The sequence below is a fragment of the Talpa europaea genome, assembly GCF_964194135.1.
Source record: "Talpa europaea genome assembly, chromosome: 10".
Taxonomy (NCBI): Eukaryota; Metazoa; Chordata; class Mammalia; order Eulipotyphla; family Talpidae; genus Talpa; species Talpa europaea.
Window position 1 is genome coordinate 116,817,300 of NC_140077.1, and position 25,816 is coordinate 116,843,115.

Below are 25,816 nucleotides of genomic sequence, written 5' to 3' on the forward strand. Positions count from 1 at the left end.
CAGCAACAGATATTTACATAAAGTAATTGATCTCGATTGCAATCCAATTTTACTAACATATTTTCAGTATAATTTATGACTGCTTCATTTCGAAATACTTATTGTATTTTTAAGGTAGATTGGTAAAGATCAGTCCAATTCTCTGTTTGACTTATCTAATGCCTGAGCTTTAATTGAGTTTATCCATCAAAGTCACATTTCATTTAGAGAATGGATGTCAGGCCACAGCAGTCAGCAATGATGAAGGAAAGGACTTTAAATTAACTAACAATAGTATCTTAGAACAAAAGTGAAAGTCTATTTTCAGTGTAAGCTTAGAATTTTAGCTCGAATAAAAAATGAGTTGACTACCAAGCAATGCTCAAGTATTAATTAAGAGTAATGTCATTATTTATTTACTTATAGCACAGAATAGAACGATAGTGAAGCCTAGCAAAGTGTGTGTCCTGGCATTCCTTTTACAGGACTGCGCTGCTATGGCAGTAAGAATTTCTAGTCACTAGATATAAATAGTGGTGATAAATGTAAAATTCAACATGCTTTGTTTACATATGGAACACTCGCTGGTGGTGATAACACTCAATATAATCAGGAAACAAAATTCTTTGATAGTCTAGACAAAAGTAGCTTCACGGATGAGCAGCAGATGGAAGGAAAACATACACATCGTCTGGATTTTGGGGGTAATTATCTTTGTCCATGGCTGGTGTGTGATTATTCTCCAATTCTAGGCGGCACGGTTGAGAGAGACACACTAAGCAGGTGGCAGAGTAAGGGCTGGGAGGGCGAGAAAACCCAAGGGGAGACTTTCGACCACCCTGGCCAACTCAGAGCAAAGTCTCGACCCTGGAGGGAGATCAGAGCAGTGACCACGTCTAGGCTTGACAAAGCTCAAGCACCATCAAGTGCCTCACAGGCCTCTCATCCAGCTTATTGTTACCATTTTCTGTTACCACATCGTTACACATTTTAAGTTTTGTCATTTGCAATTCATATGGTCTCTACCTCTCTGACCACATGTCTCGACTCCATCTGTCCTTCCACATCTCCCCTCTGTGGGCTCCCAGCATTCCTGCCGCCTCTTCTCCCTCCCGTCTAGCTGCCCCTGTTCACAGCACCCCCTCAGTCAGTGGGGCAGGGAACATGGACCCCCCAGATTCCCCTCTAATGTTGGAAATGCGCTCAAGATGCCCCACATCTCTCCAGAGGTTTCCATCCAGGTGTTAGCCCAAATGAAGCCACAAAAGTGGTCCTTGGCACTTCATCCCATTTCATTGCCTTCAGACTGCACGGGAGTGGGGGGCTGAGGAGTGACAACTGCTCACTCCTGTCCCCACACCTCAGCACGACTCTCTGCCCTGCCCTCAGCCCCCCGCCGCACTCCCTCTCTCCTCAGGAGGGTGACCCCAGGCTGGAGGCCCAGGGGGCCCTGGAATGGGGTCAGGGCCTGGGTCGTGGCAGCGGAGCTCAGGAGGCAAGGCCGAGGACAAGGAGTGGACCTGGGTCACCACGCCGGGCCACCTGGTCAAGGACAAGGAGATCCCGCCGCTGGAGGACAGCTTCCTCTTCTCCTGGCCCTTCAAGGAATCTGAGGTCATTGACCTTTTCCTGGGGCCATCCCTCAAGGACGAGGCTTTGAAGATCATGCCCGTGCAGCAGCAGACCCACGACGGGCAGCGGGCCAGGTTCAAGGCGTCGGTGGCCATCGGGGACTATAATGGACATGTCGGGCCAGACGTTAAATGCGCCAAGGAGGTAGCTGCTGCTCTCTGAGGGGCCATCGTCCTGGCCAAGCTCCCCATCGTGCCCGTGCAGCGAGGCTACTGGGGGAACAAGATCCGCAAGCCCCACGCCGTCCCTTGCAAGGTGACCGGCCGCTGTGGCTCCGCGCTGGTGGCCTCATGCCTGCCCGCAGGGGCACTGGCATCTCTCTGCGCCTGTGCCCAAGAAGCTGCTGCTGATGGCCAGGATCAATGACGCTACGCCTTGGCCAGGGGCGGCACCGCCACCCTGGGTAACTCTGCCAAGGCCACCTTCAATGCCAGCTCCAAGACCTACAGCTCTCTCACCCCCGACCTCTGGAAAGAGACCATGCTCACCAGCTGTCCCTACCAGGAATTCACTGACCGCCTGGTGAAAACTCACACGAGAGTCTCGGTGCAGAGAACCCAGGCGCCAGCTGTGGCCACCACATAGTTTTCATACCAGGAAATAAAGTGAATTATGCCTGTGGAAAAAAAGAAAAAGAAAAAGAAACCACAGCATAACCCTTCATCCTGGGTGAAGACACAGATGCAGAGTGGGAGTTACGTATTATAAAGAAATTTTAATGTATTTAGAGCATATGCCTTTTTACTGCTATTTGATAAACTTATATATAATGTGAATGGTTGTCCCTGACCTCCCCCCCATAAAGTTGCCCGACAGAAGCCTGCTCCGCCGCCAGCAGACAATTCCAAAGACAGTCTGCCCGTCCTCTGTTTACTGCTGGCTCTTCCAGGCTCTGGACTTGTAACCTTTTGGGGTCAAGGAATGCTTGCTTTTCCTCCTGGGGAGCAAAGTCTATTCTTGGGCGCAGCATTGAGCTTGTTTGTAAATGTGTGCACTTTCTCTGAGTATTTGTTCTGGGTCAACAGAAAACAGCTGTGTTTTCAGGGTGAGCTAAAACCTTCTAGAGTAGGTTTGCCCTATAATATATTCCATAGCATCTACTTTCAAATGTCTGAAATGCCTCCTTTGCTATTTAGTGGAAATTTCCAGTTGCAGTAGAAAAATGTACACTGTGATCAGAGGGACTCTGGCATCTTCTGACAAACGAAATTTTGTGGGTTTTTTTCATGAAGAGAAAAATTCTATCACTTCCAGCATTTACATATTACATGAGTATTATAGCATCACTAGTACTGAGATCTGTATGAAAGGTGAACAAAAAGTATTAAATAAGATTTAAATAAAGTGTAATAAGTCTATAGACTTTATACATCTTGATATGATTATTTTATTCCAGAATAAGATTGATATGATACTTTATTGATTACTTGATATGATTACTTTATTCCAGAAGGACAAATAAATGGGGTACACCCCCCTGATTGCTTGTTCTGGGGAGAACTGCGCGCAGCTATCACACGCTTACCCTGCTCCTGTGACTGAACCCTAACTGGCAGTGGACGCGTCAGCTTCCTCATAAGCAAAACAAGTCAAGACTTGTCTTTAATTCTGTGTGCATGAGACTCAAATAAGAAATGACTTGTGACTACTAAGGCTAGTGTCCTTGCTAAGGGCTGATCTAATAAATGATGGAATCGCCACAAAACGCAGACACATGAAATAAAACAAGTGAAGAAAATCAAGTGAGAATCACGGGAAAGCAAATCCCCCCCCAGCCCCCACTTCCTCTTATCACCTGAGACTGGGTAGTAGAGACACACACTCTCCACAAAATAAAACCATCAACCACCAGCACATTTCTATATTTGAACACGGCACGCTTTGGTTTGCTTATAGCAAAACATTTTCTATGTAAATGCATTGCTTCTGCTGAAGCTGAATTCTTGTCAAATGCAAAATGCATACAAAGTAGCTAGAATCCAGCCAATAATAGCACATTATCTCCCAGGCCCGACCTTCATTAAGAAAATGCAGCGCCACATTAAAACGTGTGAAGAGTAATTTAAATGATGACTCCTTCGATGGAATAATAAGAGTTTGTCATATTTATAACAAGTACAGACTCAGTCAACAACAGCAGAATCGCATGCGTTTCTGAATCATTCCGTAGAAACCAGCAAAATCTTTCGTGGGCAGTGATTAGAGGTTCGGCAGGTGAAGGCCGGGGAGACGGGAGGGAGACCTGGAAGTTCCACATACTTGCATTTTTTCCTAACATACTTTCATTTCGGAATCATATTTTTTCAGGCCCACAATGAAATCCGTCTCTTTCCTGCTTGCGTTGCCCGTAGTGCAGACTTCAGTGTTTTCTGAGCTTTGTGACTCGGCCGCTGCTTCTGCCCTGGGTATTAATATGAAACAGAACCTCCATGTTGTCATCCACTGCACAAGCAAAGCTCTCACGGCCCAGCAGCGGGGACTCGCTGTCAGGCTCCGCTAGAGTGACTTGTGAGCTGAAGCTCGACTTCCCAGCCCCAGTCACCACACGTCTAGAATCTTAGAGGGATGCTAGTGAATGAAGTCGGAGAAGAAAGACAAGCACCGTCTGATTTCACTCCAGTGTGCAATATAGAAAAAACCAACAGATGAGCGAAGATGAGCCACTCCCTGCCCGGCCAGGGAGTGGCCAGCAGCGGGGACAGGCACAAAGAGGCAAAGGAGCTGGGGACAGATGTGGACTTGGAGCGGCGACACCAGCTCCGGCAGCACAACTCCTGCTCGGTACCAGTGATCATCACAAGGGAGCGGACACACTGACCCAGCGCCGGGCTGCCCGCGTGGAAGCACAGCCTGGACAGCAGCGCTGCGAGAGAAGACGCGACACTCTCCTGAGAAGGGCAGGGACTAACGAGCAGGCAGGACAAAGCATACGAATAAGAGGGAGTTGATGACCCCTGCCTGGCGGTTAAGTCCCTGGTTCCTCAGGAAATCCTGGGGCAGCTCTGCCTTGGGCCCAGTGAGCTGCCTGTGGTTGGGTTTGCAGCTGAACAAACAGTGGATGTGGTTCCGCAGCTGGCCTGGCCCTTGCACGCCCAGAGTCCTGCTGAGCACCAGAGGTGTGCATGGGCCAGCACAGCTGCTCACACGCCTGTGGGAACGAGCAGGAAAGGCTCTTTCTTTCTGGTTCAGAATCCAGATACACCAGTTTCCACCCGCTCAGCAAACAGCCTGAGTGCACGCTCGGCCCAGGCCTCTCTGGAAACTGGGCCGCAGCTGCCGGCTCTCCAGCCCCGCGGGTCTCGGGCTTGGACTCCAGAGGCGGTGATCAAAACCGTCCCCCGGGGAGAAACACTTTGCTGTTTGTGACCAGCCTGTTGGGTCAGCGCAGACCCCGGCCCCCTCACCAAACCCTCTTGTCATATGTTATTTGGTTTCAATCACGTTGCACCTTGTAGCCAGAGATGTCAGAGGACAAACGAGCAGGTCACTAATGTCACAGAGTGTGAAGTCACATGATTCAGAAATGTCTGGCCTCTCGGCTTAAGTATCATGAGAAAAATACACACTGAAGTTTCTCACTAAAACAAAAATTAATCAGAACTACTTGACATTTAAGTTAAATAAGCAATATTAGTTAGAAAAAGTGGTTGTTACCAACTCTAGTAAATCTGCATTCAGAGGACTTTTTCTGCAATCACAGGTTCTATATCGATCCAATTTATCTATGTATCGATCTACCATCTCTATATAATTTTTATATATAATTTTTAAATCTTGACACAGACCTCTATACCAACATCTCTATCATCTAACTGGCATTATCTACATCTATACGTATAGCTTAACACCCGGGGATACATGTCTAGAGCTAACTAGCGATCATTTGTGTTTAGTATTCCACTGTGCAAACGTGGGCTAAGTTTTTGACTACTTGACTATATGTTCTTGACTATATGTCAGCAGACCAATAAATTCCATATACACCAGTGGCTGAGTAGTCATAGAAAATAAAGACAAGGCCGATGCATATGAAATAAAAGATATTTACAGAGTCCTTCCTCCAGGGTGCTCTCTGAATTATTTTTAAGTATTAGAGTAACATAGTAAAAGTCACCATCCACAAAGACCTAACAATCTATTTGAGGAGGACTAGTGAGGATTTAAACAACAGCTCAGGAAGACAAATAACTTCAAGAGCACAAAGATTTTTTCTGTAAAGCATTAATTATTAAATTAATTATAACAGTAAAGGATTAGATGCTTTTGGAAAGACTTTTTACAAGTTTTTCTGTTTCTCTATATTTTCATACTTTCTCTTGTTTTCTCTGATAGCGCATTACATAATTATTAAGAAAAAACTTGCAACCTTACTTTAAAAGTATCATCCACTTGTCACTGTTCTAGCCAGACACCATGCAGCTGTGTGTTTTTATTTCACCCCCGTGTTCTCACGTGTGCATAACCTTTCTGCATGTCTGTGTATGACCTGTCCAGATAGAGTGAGTCACCAGTAAATGTCTCCATTTTTAAATGTATCCCTTTAAACTTGAAAGTTAATGGACATAGATTGAATATAGATAAATATCAGAGTGTTATCTGATTAGACAGATGCCTATTTGGGATCCCAAAGGCAAAATGTGGAGCAAGACAAATCCTAAACATATTGGTAGCCTGTGATTTAGGGATACGGTAAGAAACAGGATTAGGAAAATGTGTTCTCCATCGTGGGGTGTAACACAGAAGCTTGGCTAAGATAGTCGGTCTCGAGATAAACTTCTGAAGGTTAGAAGCAAGAGAAAAAAGTGACATGTTAGGGTAAACAAGCATCCAAGAGGAACTCTAAAAATAATCTATAGGCTGACAACTCGTTTAAGGAGTTATTAAATATAGTACAATTTTGATCATGGAAAACTAATCCATGGTTAGTAAAAATATACAAGAAGTAAATAGGATAAATAACCTAACCTAACAATTATGCTTACTATCAGATATCAACAAAGAGGACATAAGAAAATTTCAGCATTCAATGGCACAAAATAAGAAAATAAATATACAAAGATATGTATTTTAATGAGTTTACACTTTATCAAAATACATGTATGTACATTTGGTGTAAGATTTTGTTTTTATAGCAAATTTGATATTGAATTTTCCAAAATATTTCCTTTGTCTTATTTAACATATCCCAATAAACAAAAAACAATATCTTGTTGAGAATAAGAAAGTAATTTTTCATGCACAATATGTCCATCATTCAATGACCTTTTATTTTATATTTTAAGTCAACATTTTTAAAGAGTATGTTCTTTGCCTTAAAAGGATTTCTGATTTACTTTGTATGAGGTTAGTACTGAGTGGTTAAATATGTTGATTTATTTTCTGTCTCTGTTCCCCAGTATTGCAGCATTCTTTTTTCAAGTGGTATTCAAAATCTCAGGAAAGATTAATATAGCCCAAATAACGGAGGCACACTTTTAAACATTAGCACTGCCCTTTACCCATCTTGTATATTTCACTTTTATTTGTTTAAAATATGAGCTTGCCACGTGGCTGCAAGCATCTGGCATACAGATGGAGAATTGTGGGTACCAAAATATCAGATCTATTTTGGTGGAGTTACGAATACCCCTGCGTATGTTGTCTTTGAAAAAAGGAAGTTTGATGGTTTCATGCAAAGTACAAGCAAAAATTCTAGCATGTTATTGTTAACTTGGAAAAATCATGTGGCTGCATTAATGAATGTCACATAAGGCAAAAGTCTTTGGATAAGATACAATTATCTATATCTTAAAATAACACTTTGTATCTTAAAAATAGTAAAATAGCACTTCTGAAAAATCAAGTGTCATCTTTAGGTGGAACAGCTGATGATGGTCTTCAGGGCACAGGTAAAGGTGTTACCTTTGGCAAAGAGGATTGATGTTTCCTCCAGTAAACTACATGTCCATAGAGAGAAAAACATAGGATGCAAGATCATCCACTGAGATGTTTTGATGAACAGATGAATGAATAAATCAAAACAATGTTTTAGAGCCAACATCATCAAGAACTTGATAGAAACCCAAATAGGGATGTTGCAAAGAATTACCAAGCACTTTCTCTTGGATAAAACAGTCTCAAAAATTGCAAATTTATTTACCACATAATGCTTTATCTTTTGATTTCTTTAAATAAGTTGTAACGTTTTAAAACTTGAGCCTGTAGGGCCTCCCCGGTGGCGCAGCGGTTGAGCGCTGGGTTGCGAAGCTGCCCGCAGCCTCTGCAGTGCCGGTTCGATTCCCGGCTGCTCCCCGGCCACCAGAGGAGAGTCCCACATGGCGCACAGACCTCTCCTGCCGCCCGCTGCTCCCCTCAGCAGTGTACTTCGGTCCTTCTGCCTGCTCTGCTCCCTGCTCTGGCTCTGGTGAATTCTCTCACCCTCCCGCGCTTCTGACTGTACCCAGTGCTTGTATAAATAAATAAATAAATCTTTTAAAAAAATAAATAAACTTGAGCCTGTAGCTGATGGCTACTACTACAGATTGTTTTGAATGCACTGGAGAGAGAGCCTCTACATTTCGTTGAAAGTGAAACTTCAAATACTCTTCACAAGTGCTTGAATGCCACAATTGGGGGTTGTACACATGCACAACATATATGTGATGTATACACGGATATTATATCTGTGCCAGCCACGTAGTGACTGTGGGAGCCACAGCCTTGGCTGACCGTGTGAACATAGGTAAGCATTAAAGACAGCAAACGCCAGGGTAAAACACATCACGATGCTAGAATAGTTTCCAGGGAGACAGGAGAAAGCTCTGTTCTCACACTTTTAACTGAGATGACTTGTCTATAAATACTGAATCAATAGGAAGTTAATTAAATTCTAAGAAAAAAGGGCCATCTTTGAGGATAAGTCCATGGCATTTGAGTTAAATTATTTGTTCTGAAAGATTTTCCATTTGAAGCTTTTTTCATGTCTGTAGTAGTCCAGAAAAACTTAATCCATATTTACATCTAAGCACTTTATCCATGAAGAAGATAGAGTCATTAACCCAAGAATTTCACTGAAAGTCACTTGAAAGTAAATCAGATGTCGGCACTCTATGTTGAACAGCATGTAACTTCAGGTTTATCCTAAAGTTTTAAATCTCATTTCAGCATGTCAATGCTTTCCTTTTGCCCCTCTGACTCTTCAAACTTTTCATCAATTAACTCCTTTTTTGATGGCAAGGAGAGTCACACCAGATTATTGTCATGCTCAAGAATTCATTCCAGAAATTAAATTGTGGTGTCTACTGACCTTCCCTTGGGCTCCTGATCCCAAAACACCCTACACAATGTCACAGGAGCCATCCACATATACATCACATATGTTGTGTGTGTGTACAGAAATGACATACTTTGTGCTTAATTTTCCCTTCCCTCAGCTTAACAAAGCAGTGTTAGAACTGGACAGGGGTTTCTCTCCTTTGTAAAAGCGAAAAGGAATTAAATTGCTTTGGAAGAAATTCCCTTGCATTACTCCCAAAAGCTCTCCATACTCCAAGCAAAGTTTCCAATCTGTATTTTACTAAGTGAAGAATGAATCATTTCCAAAGATTTTCAAAAATAATTAGAAAATACAAAAGCCATTGTTTGCTTGATAAAAATGAGAGCAATTTGTTGCAAGTGTTTATTCAAAATAAAAGAGATCATAGAAAAGATGTGTTCAATCCCTGGCAAACAAAAGAACGCAAATAAGTGTGCAATTTGAGAGCAGTGCATGCTTCCAAACTATTGACACCATGGATAAACAATTGATTAATGATTAATTTGACCAATTATAACTATTGCCATCTCAAAAATTACACCAATCTGTATTCCAGACATCCTTGGGTTGGGTTTGGTTTTGTGTTTGGGAGTTTGATTTCTTTTGTTTGTTTGCTTGCTTGCTTAATGCCTCTACTGCTTTTCTTTGCAAGACAAAGATTTTGGCAAGTGAATTATCCATTTAAGTAATGTAAATATAAGGTACTTTATTTTCACTAATATACTGACTCTATAAAAGTATAATATGAAAAAGTGTTTAACGTAAATACACAAACAACTCCATCTTGCTGTTAACAGCATTGCACAGTGCTTACAAGGTGGCTGTAAGAATCACAAAATCTACAAAATCCTGAGTTTGAGACTCGTCACTGCAAGCCACTTAGGGCCATGACGAGTGTGGCGGCTGTTTCTTGCCAACCTTCTTTCTTAGACTGATGCAAAGAGGTGGGGCTTGCAGTCTCCAGTAACTGGACAACCTCTACCCCTGGCTGATCAAATTTAGGTCTGTGCCTTCTCCACACTCAATGTGTATGGTGTAGGGTTGCCATGTAATTTGTTGCCAAAACTAAGTCTCTTTTGTGAATAATTATGCTCCCAGAACAGGTACAAATTGGCACTGAGGCCAGAGAACCAGGGAAGTCTGGAGCCCCAGCAAGCCTTCCCCGGGGAGCGTTCCCAGACCTTCCCAGGTCCCAGGCTGGCCCCCTCCCCTCTTGCTGAGCATCCCCCAGAGCAGAATTCAGGGCTCAAAAAAAAAAAAAAAAATGGAAGTTCAAAAGCTCCACAGCAGAGTCTATCAAAGAGCTCTTGGTAGGCAGAGCAGGCAGCCACTTAATCACAGCTTTTGCAACAAACAGCCTTTTTCTGCTGCAGTATATTCTGATCCCTCAGCTGTGTGCTTCGTGAATGCAGTTCAGACCTTAAAGCGAGTGTAAGACTTAAACTTTGTCACCACCCTAAGGGGAACAGCTCGGAGCCACGGATGGAGAAACACAAGACCGATGGCAGCGCGAGGGCTGGCCAGGGCGGGGAAGACGTGCCAGGGCACGCGGGCGGGCACCCGTGGGATGCAGGGTTTGGGCCCAAGAGCAGAGTGACCCCGAGGGCAGCAGCACAGCTCAGTGCACACGTGCACGGGGCTCTGCGGGCTCTCCGCCCGCTGTTGAGGTGTAGAAGGGGGGCACCCGGGCTCGCGTTCCCTAAGACACCCTTGAGGCCGCTGCCCTGTAAGCCACAGCAGCCCTCGGGCGAGAATGGTGTCTCCTCATTGTTTCAGATAAAAATTTGCAAAAACGCTAATTACATAAAATAGCCTTAGATGCCCAAGTCCTGTGTCTTTGCCCAAGAGGCAAAGTTAGGAATTGAGATCAATCAAATCGCGATTCTCTCTGCAGCCTGCCTGCGCCTCACCTCTTCTCTCTCCCCTACCGGTGAAAGATCAATGGGATCGATTAACTTCACAGCTTCTCATTGAAATTAGGAAAATAAAGTCCGCAGCTCAGGTGGGTTACTCCATGCCGGCAACAGGAGCCAGGCGGCCAGTATGTCAGGTGTGTTTCAAGGGAATTGAGAAGGTGTGTTTAGAGTAAAAATTGGGGCAGACTGACACTACGGCCGATGGGCATCACTGAAAGCGGGCGAAAGGCACAGGAAACCAATATCTGAAGAATTTGGAATTTTTTTAGAAAATTGGTACATGGTCTCCCACGTGACTTGATAATCAGTAATACATGGCGCTTAGAATCACCAGGCGCTGGAGGGACGTCCTCTTTATCCGCATCACTCCAGACCTTGCCAGAAATCGCTGCCTAAAGTCTCACCACTACAGACACGCAGGGTATGGCTTCGAGAAGGTGAAATTCGCTCCATGTCCGAAATAGAACATGAAGAGGCACCATGTCAGCTTAGACAGGGATGGGGTGTCAACATTTTACTTGAAAGGGATTATCTTGTACTTCTGCATAAATCATTCTAATGATGTTGTTTCAAGGGATAATGAGACCTTTTGTTTGGCTTAATGTTCTTTTAATTGGAGAGAAAAACATTTAACCTTGCTCTATTTTCCATCTCCGTAATATCCGACAGACGGTGAAGAGACCATGAATGGCGCGTCCATGTGTATGAAAAGGACTTGGCTTGATCCCCGTCTGTTTGTGCCAATCGAACATGCCAGCATTCAAACTCCCAAATAGGCCATCAGGGCCACGTGCCTAATGAAATAGGACTGGCCTGCTGGTGTCCTCGTTAGCGCTATTTTAAGAGAACACTGGCGTGAGTGCAAGTTCCAGGAAAACTGACTTAAGCTCCTTGGGTTTGAACATTAATTTGAGTTAGTGCCTCACCATATCTGACTTGCCCTTCACTCTATGTCTGCAGTACAAAGGCCTGTGGTCTCCCCGTCTTGGAAGCACATTCACCACAGGTTGCAACTAACATTCCCCTTCCTAATACCCAGCAAGACTTCTTCTAGGACGGAAATGCATAAAAAAGCGTCAAATGGGAAGAGGCCGCGTACAAGATACCTGCACGATAGAAGCTAATTGCCCAATTGGGAAAGTCGTCTCTGCCCTACAAAGCTATTCATCGCATTTTTAGTGAAATAACAGCTCTCCTACCTGTTTGCGTTGAATTTTAAGGGAACTCATTTTCTTTGATGGAGTAATCATTTCAATTTACAAATTTAATGCATCCGTATGAAATCTGCTGTCTCTATCCCCACCCGGCCCGTAAAACAGAAGGCATTTTAGTAACTAAATGTGGAATAACTTCAGTCACACTAGAAGAAGGACTCAGAACCATAAGCTAAGTAAGCCTCGGGCTGTGTTACTTACTGGTTTTTTCTTTTCTTTTGCTACTGAATTCCAAAATGTACAGCTATACCTCATTTTGGGACAGGGATTTGGAAACATTTGCCCTAATGCACTTAATAGTTGACATAAAATATCAAAAAATAAAAACAGGCTTATGCACACATTTCTAGGTGACTTGTGTGATAAATGTTGATGACAGGATTTGTCTTGAGTTGACTCAATTAACCTGCGATCATCACAAATGAACACACAGTCAATTCCAATCAACACTCTGAAGAAACATTTTCGATTTGCTCTCGCCTAAACAGCCAGTTCCTACTGAAGTGCTAGACACGTACAAGATGTTCTAGAAACGAGATTTGAAAAAATAAAGGATGTGAGTTCTGAGGGAATGACCAATTCTGCATTTTTATGAAAATATCCTAAAAGCCACCCAAGGACTCCGGCGCCCTGCGCTTCCTGGAGAAGCAGCATCACTGGCTGTAAGCTGACAACTAGACCAATACTGCCTAGGAAAACACATTTAAAAATATTTGTTAAAATGTCAATGATCTGAAGCGTATTCATTGACTTTTGTCGTGAGTCCTTGTCCAAAGCCAGTGATACCCCGAATCTACGTGACAGCCGTGGGCGCCCAGAGGGAGGAGTTCTAAATGGTACAAAATGGAGGTACAAGAAAGGATCTTAAACTCTGTGTTTGTTTCAGGTGAGCACGTTATTCAGCTGAAAGGTGAGGGACCTTTAAAAAAAACTAAAATATTTACCATGAGCTAAATGGATTGGTCACTGGTTCTCAACTAACTGCTACACAAAGCTGACAGTAGCGTTTCAAAATGAGAGCGTTGCTTGCTTGAGCGAGAGGTCGAGGGAAGTCAGATCCAACGGACCCTTCCTGAGCGGGATACCAAGCCGCCTATGGGTTTGAGGCAGAGAGTAGCATGTGTCACTGAGCAAGAGGCCTTGAGAACAGAGCCTGGAGCGCGAGACTCCCCGAAGAAGTTTAAGATTAAGCAAAAACCAAATCAAATAATTCGAATACTTGGCTGCTCTTTCCTCTCTTTTGGAGGAGCCGTTCAAATATGATCAATGAATCAAGCTTAGATGATGTTTCCCAAAAGAGATACGGAAAATCAAAGTTCTTATTTTTTGAATGTTCCCCTAGAACTCGCTGCACTCTCTGCCACGTGATTTCTCTTTTCCCTGTTGCTTTCCCCGAGTTTCAGTGCAGGACGGAGCTTGGGGATGGCAGCGGCCTGGCTGCAGGAAGGAGACCCCCATCAGGGCACAGGGCCCCGGGGAGCCTGCGCAGGGGTTGGGGAGCGCGGAGCTGCCTGTATTCGAGGGCATCTCCGTTTTTAAAACCCAACCTACATAGAAATAAAGTAAATCTTTCTATCCCTGTATGTGTATTTTCATTATTTCTAACTGCATCATAGCATGCCCTGAAGGACAGGCTTTACGGCAACAGGAAGGTGACCCACAGACAGCAGTGCGGGGTCAGCACAGAGCTCAGATGTGCCCAGTTAGTGTCCCTCTACAGCCCATGAAACAGACCCGAGGTCACACAGGACAGGGCGAAGACTGTGCAGCTTCAGAGAAAGCACAGCCCTGCCCGGCGCCTCTCAGCCTCCTCGCTGGACGTTCACGCCAGTCTGGAAGGTTTTCTTAAGGAGGCGCCCTGCCCTTCGAACGCTGCAGAGGCCGTGGCAGGGGTTTGCTGAGCCGGGCCTGTACCGTGTACAGAGCTGACTGGTTAAACTGGAGGAGCCGTCCCTGTCCCTGGCCACCTCCCTCCCCTGTCCTCCAGGTGAGGTAAATCCACCCGCTCCATCCTGGCATCTCTAACAGTGAAGTCACCATCGCTTACCTTCCACTCACTCACTCACACGGGTCGGCGTGTGAGGAACGGCGAGTTCTTCCAGATCCTCTCCTGAGCCTGGAAGTCCCCCCTGGGCCTCCAGGCAGACGGGGCGGCCAGGAGAGGGGCCCTGGGCCAGTGCCCGAGCTCTGCGCCCCGCATCCTGCCGAGGTTCATCCGTGTCCTGGGATGTCGGGACCCTTTTCTACCTTTTTCTTGGCTGTTCTCCCGCTCGCGTGTCCTCCGAGCCTGCTCTGTCAAGCTTCCTCTGATTCTCTACTCTTTTCTCATTTGTCTTTTCACTTCCCCACCTGGTGATCTCTCGCTGCGCTTGCTCTGTAACAAACCAGGTGAGGTTTGGGTAATTATGGAATTAAGCTTCAGACACCCCGCTACCACGTTCAAAGCCTATAAGCAGCCTTTTCCCTCTTGTTTCTGTTGCTACCAAATATACAGACTCAGTGTTCAGCTGCACGTAAGCAAGGAAACCAGCCCCCGTGTGAGCGAGGGCCGGGATCCATGCGTGTGCCCGCGTGTCGTTCACTCCAGGACTCCCTGCTCTGCCCCTTCAGCCTTTCTCTTTCTTTTCACTTCCTCTTAAACATGGATTTAAATGTTTACTTTGTATCTTTTCTGCATGTAAATATGTCAGGTTAGTGAATTCGCATCAGTGTAATTGCAGTCATATATATTTAAGTATAAAAACATAAATCACTCCTAGATCAGAAAACAAAAACCAATCAATATTTTCCCTTTTAAAGTTCTCCATTTGGGGCCTCCCAGGTGGCACAGCAGGTTGAGCGCAGCGCTGTGAAGCTGTCTGCAGCCTCTGAGCGCGGTTCCATCCTGGCCGGCCTGGGAGCTACCCACACGGCGCGGCAGACCTCTCCTGCCTCGCCCGCTGCTCCCCTCAGCAGTGTTTTCGGTCACTCTGCCTGTTCTGTTCCCCACTCTGTCTCTGGTGAATCCTCTCACCCTCCCGCACATCTGGCCTGTACCCTGGTTCTTATATGCATAAATAAATCTTTATAAAAAATAATTACTTTAAAAAAATAATAAAGTTCTCCATTTGGAAATGGTTTCTACTCAGAAAGACTTACCAGCCTGAATATTTAAAGAGCTATTATTTTCAGTCTCTTCTTCTAAAAATAATTGGTGATTCAAAAAATAAAAAGGATCAGCCTGTACTGCGACATGTATTCCTTGTTTCTTTCTCCCATCTCACTATTTCATTGTCTTAGCATATTTGTGTTTATTTATAAATAAAAGAATAACGACTGGTCACAAAAGAATATGACAAAAAGTGTGGTTATTTACAAAGAATGAAATGATTGTTAAAGCTATAACTGCAGGGAAGTAGGAACTACTTTGTGAAACATGCATGTGAGACTCTACATTCTGCGAGCTTCTTTCCTTCCATGTGCGTCTTCACGGAAGGAGGCTGTGTTGCAGACATGAACACCACATCTGGCTCACCTGCAGGCGGTGGGCAAGCTGAGTTTGCTAAAGCCTCGGGGTGGGTATTTCCAATCCATGATCCACCTTTCTACTATCACGGGAAGCCATGAAGGGAGGTATCAATAGTCATCATCTCTTTTCTAATTTACACCTCCCACACACTTGTATGTGCTCCTCCAGTGGGTGGAGAGAAAGCTACCATGTCGGAGGCAGAGCTGACTATCAGGTGGGCAGGACGATGTGCAGCGCTCACAACTACAGTGCAGGGCCTCCCTGGTGGCGCAAGGGGTTAAAGAAGCAACCTATAAAGCTAGAGTTCCATCCCCAGCCAGGGAGCTAAAGTCACTGTGGAAAATATTCATAATTTTTGAAGTGACTTTCACCCTTTCCACTAATTATCAAGTAGTGGCCTGATTGCTGGTGATGAGGACCCGGGAGGCTCAGCAGGTGCGCTGGGCTCTGGGGCAGGCGGAGCCCGTGGACTCGCTCAAGGTGGTGACCGGGAGGGCACATGCGGACTTTGTGCTGCCGACTGAAAAGAGTGGGACCCGAAGATTGTCTTAAATATAATCACTAATGATAATAATAGTTCTTCTGGCCAAGGTGCAGAAAAAGGATCTTTGTGTTTTTAAATTCAAGGAAATAAAGGAAAGTCAAGAGAAGCTTACAGACAAACCCAATTCTGATTCTTTTGGAAAAAAATCACATAGGTTTATATATTTCTTAAATTGACACATATCAGATGGTACGTAAATTACAATATTAAAAATTGTTATGAGATATAATGTATTATTCATTAATACAATAAATACGTCGCATAGTTTTATTCAAGCGGCTATATATGTTAGACATTTTAAATTTTAATTTCCTAATGAAATGAGAAGTTAATACATCGCCTTGCCTTTATGTTACTAGATGACATAAATTAAAACTATATTTGGCACTTCTTTATAAATAATGATATGCTGTGACTACTTTGCTTAAAACTATATTATTTTAATGGAAACCTGTTCCATTAACATCTTAACACATGCATAAACGTGCTTGGAAAACCCTTTTCCCCTAAGAGGAATAACTTACTTAGCTGAGATGCTCTCAACAGAAAGTGACCTGCAGAGCTCATAAAGGCAAGACGTGAATGTCTACCCCAGACAGACAGGATCATGAACAAGGGGAGAATATCTTTTAGGGGATGTGAGCAGCACCGTGGGGGTTGGGCGAAACCAGGCCTGCAGGCACCCGGCTGGCAGCTGGAGGCAGCACCCACCTGGATGATAAGATTCATACAGAAGAAAAGTAAAGAAACAAACCTAACAAGGTGAAGTAGGGAGCGAGCTGTGGACAAAACATCTCCTCACCCGCCTCACAGCCTTGCATCCGCGGTGAGCCCGGGGACAGAAGAGACTAAAGTAGCGCTTGACCCTGAAGATGACCTTGGCCTTCCTGCCACGGGAGGGAAGATGCCTCGGAGCCCCTGAGGGTCTCTGGTCTTCCACCCCTGGTTCCGCTGCTCACCAGAGGTGCCCAGGGCTGCTGCCGAGGAGGCTCTCCAGGCCGCCAGCGCCCTCCCCTCTGCCCGAGCAGGTGCCAGAGACACGTGTGTGTGCAAAGCAGATTTCACCAACACACGGTCTCCAGGTCCACCTGGTGGGCAGCGTGTGCCGCGCGCGGCGTGGAGACTGCGCAGAGCTATTCCGGGCCACGCTCAGTGTTTGCATCTCCTAACGTTTCAGCACGGCCCTGCGTGCCCGCCGTGTGCCCCGGAGCCCAGGCTGCTGCCTGGTGCCTGGTGAGCCCCCAAAAATATTTTTTAAATGAATGAAAACAAAATTCTTGGATTATGTATTTTTTTTTTCCTCTTGTAAATCCCCAGAAGGGGAAATCAAGGAGAACATGAGCCACCCCCTGGCGTCTATCGCCCTCCCTGCGGAGACTCCCGTGGGCTCTAAAAGCTCCACTCGGCTCATCTGGAAGGAGAGGACACCGGCCTCTGCGGTGCGGCTCTGCTTCAGATCGCCGCTGTCGTGAGCAGCACACCTAGGTCTAATTGCATCCAATTAAGATAAAATCAGAATACACTGTTGATGCTATTGACTTCATCAATCTAATGCTCAATTACAGAAGGAGTCCGAGCCGCTGCCAAGCGCCAGACCACGGTTGCCTCTCCCAGAATTTCTTTTGCGAAAGGAGCCCCCGTGATAGATCAGCGCGAGCCCACGAGGGTCAGCCGCCCGCGCCTCGCGGCGTGTGTTCCTGTGGGATAATTTATGCCGGTGCCTTTCCTCGTCAGAAGGCGCTCCTGGCCGCATATGGCCCAGGACTGAGGTGTCTGCATTTCTCAAGACAAATGTTTGTTGGCAAAGGCTTGACTGGAAAAAATAACAAGGGACAGATTTACTCTGTAACATGAAAACCGAGACTTCTGAAGCAGCTCCAGCCGCGTGAGGGCGGACAGGCTTGGCTTCCAAGTCAGAGCATTTGAGAGAAGATTTTTGCACACGATGACAGGACACGGGGAGCCTGGGGGAGGGGTTGGGAGCGCTCCTAGGTGCTGAGAGAAGAAAAAAGATGCAATTTGATAGGTGATCGCTCGTCTCTCCACAAATGACACTGCAGCGACTTGCGGGGCGCCGGCCTCTCTGGCCGCCAGGCCCGAGTCTGCGGTCGTGGCCGGGCTGCTGCTCCAGCTGCCAGGATGCGCGTCCTGGGCGAGGAGACACCTGTCTTCTTCCCTGGGGACCTGCCGCTCACCCTAGCGCCTCCACGCCACCTCCCGATGGCAAGGGGCGCCCCAAGCCCACCGGTCCCCCCTTCGCACCAGTCCAGCCGGCAAACCCAGGCGCACAGGCTCACCCCTCAGCTCGTGCCCGCCACGGTCTCAGAGCCTCCCTCGCCCGCCGTGGGTTGTGGGGCTGATCCCCTCCGTGTCCCCCTGCTGCTGTCAGCCTTGCTCGCCAGGTCTCCCAGGCTCTTCAGATTTGCCCGAGGCACAGGGTCCCCAGAATCCTCTGCAGCACCCCCAATGAGCCTCCCGGAGCAGCACCGGGGACTCCTCTGACGTCAGCTTTCCTGACGTCCCAATACATGTGAAGTTTAACATGACACTTTCCTGGGTGTCCCCATAGATGGTTTCTAGATTTAGGGTCTTTGCTGACAATGCCGGTCATCAGCCAGCGGGTTCCGGGGGGAGGCCACGTCCGTGTGCGTGGGCAGCTCGGCCAGCCAGGTGGAAACCCCCTCGCCCCGCCAGGCCGCGGCTGGACATGGCTCGCTCCCCTGGGGATTGTATCGTGGGTCTCAGTTTCTCCTCAGGGTCCTTAGAGACACGTGAGGGGAGAGGCCGAGGCCGCGAGCGCCGTGGGGAGAGGGTGCAGGGACAATGCCGGGGGCCCCAATTTATAGCCTCAGAGGGAGGAGCTGGCAACAGAGACTGAGGGAGAGCAGTGAGTGAGGCCGAAGCTCAGGCCCAGTGGTGGCATCAGGGCTGAGCAGGGCCTTGGGGGAGGAGAAAGCCGTCAAGGGAGACATCAAGGGAGAGAAAGTCAGAAAGTTGCTCTGGACTTGGGGTGCAGAGGCTAGTTTTGATCTCGACAAGCAGCCCGAGGGCACCGGCTGGACAGCTGGCGACAGTGAGGGCAGATCAAAATTTCAATGACTTTTCTGCAGCAGGGGGTCAGTCAGAGACATGAGGACTTCAGGGGCGGCCCCGACCCGGGAGCTCCAGTTTCCCGCAGGGGCAGGGGAGAGTCCAGACGGCAGGAGAGCGGGGTGCTAGGGGGAGCAGTGCCCATCAGGCCAGGGTGGGGGGATCCTTGCTCCTTGCTGGGCGCGGGGGCACCGGTGCAGACACAGGCCCAGCGCGGCTTGCACTAGAGCTCAGGGCCGTGGCCTCCTGCTGTCTCCACGTCATCCTCGCTGCCGGTGGAGCTGGACGGAAGCGTTCAAAGGGCGAGACCGAGAGAGACTGATCGGAGGCAGCGTGGGCTGCTGAAGAAGAGCAAGTTGACAGGCTTTGGGGCTCATGATGGGTAAGAGGCGGGAGACGTGGAGGTGGCAGGAGAATTCGACAGTAGCTGTTACTTCCTCTCTTACTGGACAAGGGGTGACATCTTGCTACTCCCTGAAGAAAGTTCCTTGGAGGAGGGAACGTTTCAAGGGAAAAAATGATTCTTGTGGGATCCCATGGAGTAGTGCGGTGACTTTTTATTAATGCTGCGATTTTAGACCTAGATACAAATCTCCATTCGGCATAATCACCATTCGGTGATTTTTTTATTTCAAGGAACAGTAATGGCCAGGGTGCCATTTTAATTATGATTTGTTTAGCTTCTAGACATATGAAAAAAATAGAATGCATTTAACATATAAGTGCAGAAATTGCTTCTGCTAAATTAAACAAACATTAAAACACCTAACCTAACGCTCCACAGCCAGACGCGGTAGCAGCGCCTCAAGAGCAAGCAATAGATTCTGCCCAGTCACACCTGCTGCAGCTGTTGCAATAACTGACCGCGATGGGGGAGGTGACTTAGCTCAAAGTCTTAAAGGACGTAAACCGCATTTCATTCATCTAATTGATAATCGGACCCATCTATAGGCAGGGATATATTTAGAATTTCCATTTCCCTCCTTGACAGTCAGACATTTATTTTCTATACATATCGCATATACATTGCAGTCGTATGCAAATGATAGCCTGGAGAACATTTTGGTAGAAATTGGAATTTTTTTTTGTTGTTTCAAACATGCTTAAGATTGGAATGAAAGTAACACATTATAATTTCTAATGTGATTCTTTTCATTTTCGGGAAGATTGTATCTTGCCCAAGGAAGGTATGTGCCTTTATATGGATGTTTTTCTTTCATGAATTTATTTATTTAGTTTTACCAAAGTTTAGGTACGGAGAAAGCAATGCATCCGAAACAGATAAATTTTTGAGATGGCTGTGGAACTTTCCGGATAACTTAGACTTAATTATGACATGGTGTTTCAGGGTTTTGAGGCAACAAAACACTGTCTTTGTGGAGATTTTTATATGCTTCCAAATTTTAATTTATTCTTTACAATGTGAGTATTTACAACCATTCCCTCTCCCATCCTTCTCCTCCCACAAAGATGATAATTCATGTAAAGCGACGACGACCCTGGCTCTTACCCTCACATGGCGGGCTCCTCACCAGCATGGCAACCTGATCTCGGGGAGTGGGGAGGGGGGTGGGCTTGGGGAGTGGAGGGAGGGAGACTAGTCCCTCTGTTATAGGGCAGCCCCGGTATTGGACAGGTTGCCTGGCTGTGGGTCCTCACCCGCGTGCTGACAAGGGACTTATGAATACTCCACTGCAGGACACACGAAAGGTTCATAAAAGGTTTATTTACAAGGGAAAAGGAAATAAGGAAAATGGACAACTCAGGGAGAAAATAGGGAAATAAAGTCTTTCATGCGTCCTACCTGATCCGCCGACCTGGAAACCCAAAGGCACTCTCCGAGCTGGCCGGATGCTGCGAGCTGGCGGGGAGCCAAAATGGGGGACCCCCCCCCCCAAAGCCCACGTGTCTGGCTTTATACCAACCTGGCTGCTGAACCCCACCCTCAGGCCCCAGCCACCTTCCCTTGGGCGGGATGGGATTTGGAGTTCCCAGTGTCTTTGGCTTTGGCCTGGGGTGGGGGTGGAGTCCACAAAGCCTGCATGGGATTAGCTTTAGGACAGCCTTTCCCCCTAACACCTGCACGCCAGTGACCACCCCAGCTCCACGCCTGCGTGATGGTGGCTGAAGGCCCCGCCTCTGTGCAGCTGGTTCTGTGAGTGACCAGTCTTCACTCCATTCTCCAGACAATGGCGTGGTGTTAGCAGATGTTCACGGTCTCTCCAGATTCACTGAGCTGAGGTCAGCCGTGTCCAGACAGCCTTTGAACTCAAACTCGAGCGTCTACTGCTGGAGGGGAGCGTGGAAAGCAGGAGCGTGCTGGGCTGGGCTGTTCGTGGATTCCTGGGCTCCTCTTGTTGCGTGTGTTGTATGACTCTGTACCCGGGTCCCGTGTGTTTGGAAGGACGTCACGCCTATTGACTTTCAGCACAAAGAGGGTGTACTTGAGAGGACAGATTTCTCTCCAAACTCAAACTGGAGCTGAGCATCAGAAGCCGAGGCGATGTTGTGTGCTGCATGATTTCTCTCTGCTCTGTTTCGTCGCCACAACAGCAGCTTTCCCCTCCACTTCTCCCCACTAATCCAAGCAGCCCGGCCCCACGGAGCTCACCCAGATGACGGCCGTGACCTTCCAGAGCCACTTAAATTCAAATTAGTTCAATGGAATGAGATAAACAGCTCATCCTCCTCCACCAGGCCCGTTCCAGCTGCTCTGTGGCCACGTCTCCATCAGCCAGGACGCTGCGGTAACCAGTACCATCCTGGTCCTCCTCTCGTGGCATGTGCATGCGTCCTGGTTCAAATTTTATTTATCAATTTTTATTATCTACTTTAATTGTATTGGTTTTATCACGGGGGTGTTGGTGACAGCGTTGCAGATGATTTGGGTACAGATGGATGTGACCTCACCCTGCCCGCTCCATGGTTCAGATCTTAACATGTTCAGTGACTTTCTTGCAGGAAAGAGGTGTCTGTTCTAGAAGGGGAAGGTGCTTCCCAGCATGCGAGGCCCTGGAAGGGCGGCGGAGCCCAGCACTGCCCGCTCTCCGCCCGCACACGCGATGTCCAAACTGCACAGGCTTATGCGCTTTCTGTTAGTGTTGATTTTTCCCCAGAAAAGAACATTGGCCTTAATTCTTTAGCTTGTTCTCAGTTCTTGTAAGATCTGTTTTAGGTTGGGAATTGATAACTTGCAGATACATTATTAAGCTGGAGAAAGAGTTATGATATTTTTTCTCATACTGTTTTTCACTCCAAGCTTAATTGAGTTCAACGGTGTAACATACAAGGGTTTCAAACTGTCTTTTCAAGAAGGACATATTTTCCAGACACGTCGGGGAATTCATTCTTCCCCTGTTCTACTTCCTTATAACACGCGCCCTGAAATTAACTCTCAGGATCAAACCATGGCTTGATATTTTTGTCTGGAAATGCAGGGTTTCTAATGACACAGGTTGAGGTGTGCACACTTCCTCCACCTGAGCCAGGAAGGTCTATCCATGTGCCACGAAGTAAGGCCAGGGCAGGGTGCTTTGGCCTTCAAGCTCATCTGTGACCTTGGGTGTGATTCCCCATGACCTTTGGTATGATTTGTCCATGACTTTGTGTATGTTTTATCCACGACCTTAGGTGTGATGCCCCCATGACCTTGGGCATGATTCCCCATGACCTTGGGTAAGGTTCCCCCTCACCTTGTGAGCGGCACACTTCTAGGCTACCTCTGGGAGCCATGGAAGAGGACATATAAATTAGTGGCCCCAAAAGCTTACCTTTCATTGGCAACAGAGAATATCTACATCTGATCCCTTACATGTGTCTTTTGAAGGAAATTTCTGTAATTTAGAGAAGGATTTATTATGGATATGTGGTGGAAAAAAGTGATACCATAAGATAAAATTCCCCATCAACATCCTGCTTTATTAAGATGTTAATCCTGTGCTTCAAATGCCTGATTAGCAGGTGTGTTGCTACTTAACACCATTACCTGGAGGCGGCCCTAGCAGAGAAGCTCACGTAAATGACTCCAACCCTCAGAGGCTTTTCAATGTAATTAATGTTTATGGTAACTCTGAGTTCTTTGGACGAAAGGAGCTTTTGAAATAAACTGTTTCTCGATGGTATCACAGCGCTGATGATAGAAAAACACGTCTTAAAATATTGTTCAGTGAAAATCAGCGCAATGGATCCAGTGTATAAACCACAAAAGGCCCAGGGACAGACACGTTATGACTCTTTAATATGGCTTTTGTGGGACTAAGGTAAGTAGCAGGTTCCCTTAATAATTATAAAGGAGGTTAGTATTAGGGTTAATAATCTTGTACATTTCTCATCAGATTGAAACTAAATCGTCACCTATTTCTCATCACCAACATCTCCAATATTCTTTAAAACCAAGTTTAGCAGCAAATAAATTGTCACACTCAGGTAATTATATATGTAAATTCTCCACACGTAGAGTCCCCTTATGTTGGGTCCTCAGTTTCCCTTTAAACTCTCATCTCCTCTGACCTATGCCGCTGCAGTATCTTGCTTCTCTTTTTGTCTCTTCCCTCTCCAGATCATTCTGCACACCTGCTCACAGTCATCTTGTTCAGGCAGAGATGAGGACAGCCCCATACACAGCAGAGAGGAATTATGGTCTATTTCAGTTTAACTTGGAGATCTCATTTTATTTCTATATAATATTGGATTTTTTAACTACAAGATGAAAATAATCTACAAAACAAAATCACCACCATGATTAAGTGATGTAATTCATGGACAAACAGCAGAAATACAGTAGCGCCATCATCACCCCATGGCAGAAATTTGCTACATCTCCACTGTGGATGCAAGACCAGTCTCCTCAGAACGACAGCCAAGTCTTGCATCATGAAATCAAGTCCTCTTCCCCGACATTCTCACACTGCACTGCTGGCAGACGAGAAGTACCAGAACGAGCGGAAAAGGACTCTACCTTCTTCCACTCTTAGCTGGCACCTCTCTCAAAGCCACCCCGGCACCTCCTGCTGCCTCGGGGGGGTGACCCAGCCCACCGCGGCCTTCCTGCATCTCACCTCCCTCCTACTTTCCCCGAGATGCCTCTCACCACAACTCAGAGCAGTGTTCCTCCTCCTCTCCCTCCCCCCGAGTCTCCAGCACCCACTCAGGGACGCTGCCATTATGAAATGAGACCAGTCACCCTACACACAGGGCTCGACGTGTTTCTCACCTCTAGAAACTAGGTATTGTCTGCGGTGCTCCCCACCGCAGCGGCACAGAGAGCCAGGACGAGCAGAAAGGAGCAGAGTTTTCAAGCAGGATGAGGACTGAAAAGAGGCATTTGGTTTTGGCAATTAAATAAATTGAGGAAATAAGTAAGACAAATAAAAACCAGCAGCGGAGCCGAAGTCAAGACTGTTCCAAATAAAGAGTGGTGCTCGCGGCGGCAGAGAGAGTGCGGGCAGGAGCCGCTCCAGGGGCCGCTGGGGAAGGACAAGACGCGGGGGGTGCACACAGCACCCTCTTCCTAAGGACACCGTCCTCCCAGCCAAAGGCAGCAGGGGTCCACCAGAGCATGTCACGGCGCGGTGTTAACAGAAAACCCCGCGTGCAGGGAGCTGTCACTTGATTCTACGAAGTACGTCAGGGATAGAATGAACAAGTGAGTGAATGAGTGAATGAGTGAATGCATGTGTGAATGCATGAGCAGCACATTTGAGACCAATGACTAACAAGTGGCAATGGAAGTATTATGAACTTGTCTTGAAAGCAATTAAAATTTTAAGGGAGGTTTTCCAAAAGGTTTTAAACTAAGTGAGGATATTCTGGAGCAAGAATAAACTGCCAACACATTCGTAGTGGCTGCAGGCGCAAGTCAGCCTGATGCTCTTAACCCCACGGAAGGCCACACCTCCCCCCTGCCAGTGGAGAGTAAGTCAAAACCAGTTCCAGCCAAACCGCTCTCTTAGTTTGTTTTTTATGCTGAACAAGTCCTGGAGTGACGTCTCTGGATCACCTTATCATGTTCTTAAGGATGTAACAGTGCGTGGTTGCTGCAGCTCTACCAGACGGACACTCGCGGCCACCGATGGACCTACCGTCCGGCTCTGCCCCTCCAGGCCTTCCTTGAAAAGATGATCAAGACAGAAATTAAAGGGCCCCTTGCAAATGCCTCCACTAGCAGTTAGCTCCCCAGCACCGCTCAGCTGTTTAGGACGAAAATGGTATCGCTTGATAGATTTTCTAGGATTAGAGTTTACTTTTGGAAACATCAATACACGAGTCTTTAAAATGGGTTAAAAACAGACTTGATTGTAGTGGCCATTGCCAAACAATGGGCCATCTGTCTCATTAAGTCGTTAACACTGCTCAGTCCTTACTTCCTCTTGGCTAAATCTGTTTTTTTTTTCCAGAATTGTTGAGTTTCAGCCAGCCTGATTCACAACCCTCTTCAAGAGATGTTCTCTCGCTGAATAGCGGAGCATCAGCTGGCTCAGCCTCTGAATCACCCCCAGAATATCACCGCCTCCCTCCTCCCGCTTTCTCTTTATTTAGAAGTCTATTTTCTCTAGTAGTGGAAAACAGCTGACATAAATTTGAACAAAGAGAATATTTTTATATGCTTTAATGCATTATTAAATATAGGAATGCCCAGTA

The 25,816-nt window shown here is 46.6% G+C and overlaps 1 pseudogene across 1 annotated transcript; it reads left to right on the forward strand.

Annotated features, from left to right (window-relative positions):
* The first annotated feature begins 1,434 nt into the window (after positions 1–1,434).
* On the forward strand, positions 1,435–2,196 carry LOC311178879 (small ribosomal subunit protein uS5-like; annotated as a pseudogene). The gene has a single exon. The product of its transcript is annotated as a small ribosomal subunit protein uS5-like (transcript).
* The last annotated feature ends 23,620 nt before the right edge of the window (positions 2,197–25,816 follow it).